At 49.6% G+C, this 1,093-nt stretch overlaps 1 pseudogene; it reads left to right on the top strand.

Annotated features, from left to right (window-relative positions):
• The first annotated feature begins 355 nt into the window (after positions 1-355).
• LOC139228455 (U2 spliceosomal RNA) lies at positions 356-590 on the top strand (annotated as a pseudogene).
• Positions 591-1,093: the final 503 nt, after the last annotated feature.

Genomic DNA, 1,093 nt, shown 5'->3' with positions numbered 1-1,093 from the left:
GGCGAAATACGGCTCTGGGTAGCCACCCCCACTCCTCAGAAGGTGCAGTGGGAAAAATTATTGGCACCCTTTATAAAAGGGTCGATCAGGAGAAGTCCAGAGCCTAGCCTGGAGGTCACGAAGGGCACCGTTTCTGCCCCTCAGCTAATCGCTGTGACAGGTTCATTCCGAGCATCCAGGTTACTTGGTCCAAGCATGACTGCGGCCAATTAAATTCCTCGCTTGGGAATTCCTTCCCCCCTCTCCACCTCTGGCCGTGCCCGCTTTGATGCCACGGGCCTAGGTTGAGACGGCGGGAGGGTCTATTGCAAACCAACCACAATATAAACTCGCGGGTTGCTCTGGGACTCCACATATCGGGGCTCGGCCTTTTGGCTAAGATCAAGTGTAGTACCGTTTCTGACCAGCCACCATGACCTCCGGGTGGTTTCTCCCTGGTCAGGAAGGTATATGCTTGCATTTTTGGAAACAGGAGGTGGGTGGGGAGGGTTGACCCATCCACCTCCACGGAGGTGTGTGGGGGACCTGACTCATCCACCTCCATGGCACGAACCTGGTATTGCAGTACCTCCAGGAACGGTGCAGTGGCTCTAGGCCTTTTGGCTAAGAGCATTGGCGCAGAGTGATCCTTGACAGGTGCAAGGTGACCTCTGGCGTTTGTGATTTGACAAAGAATTGGAAACGATTGGCTACGAATTAAAAAAAAAATATCGGTGCCCCAGCTGATTTTTCTGTAGCCACGCTGCACACTTAGCTGACTTATGTCAATAGTGCGTCATTTGCCCCACAGAAACTTTGTTGCAACACTAAACCTTGCAACCAACGGACCACATATGCAACCACATTGTAGAACGACCTATCACTGAAAAAAATCATACAAACAGAAATTACACCACAGAAACCCACTGGAAATGAACATCTGTTTAATTGGAAGACGACTTTACAGAGAATTACTGCAACACATACTGCAAGCATAAACCAAACAAAGAATACCATACCACAAGACAGAAAACAAAGACTGGAGAGCGACAGAGTCCATGGACAACTACTGAGCAACGTTAGGCAAAGGGAGACACAGAATTAACCTGAAACG

The sequence above is a fragment of the Pristiophorus japonicus genome, chromosome 17, assembly GCF_044704955.1.
Source record: "Pristiophorus japonicus isolate sPriJap1 chromosome 17, sPriJap1.hap1, whole genome shotgun sequence".
Lineage (NCBI taxonomy): Eukaryota > Metazoa > Chordata > Chondrichthyes > Pristiophoridae > Pristiophorus > Pristiophorus japonicus.
Note: the sequence above shows the minus strand (reverse complement) of the source record. Positions and strands in the feature narration are given on the sequence as shown.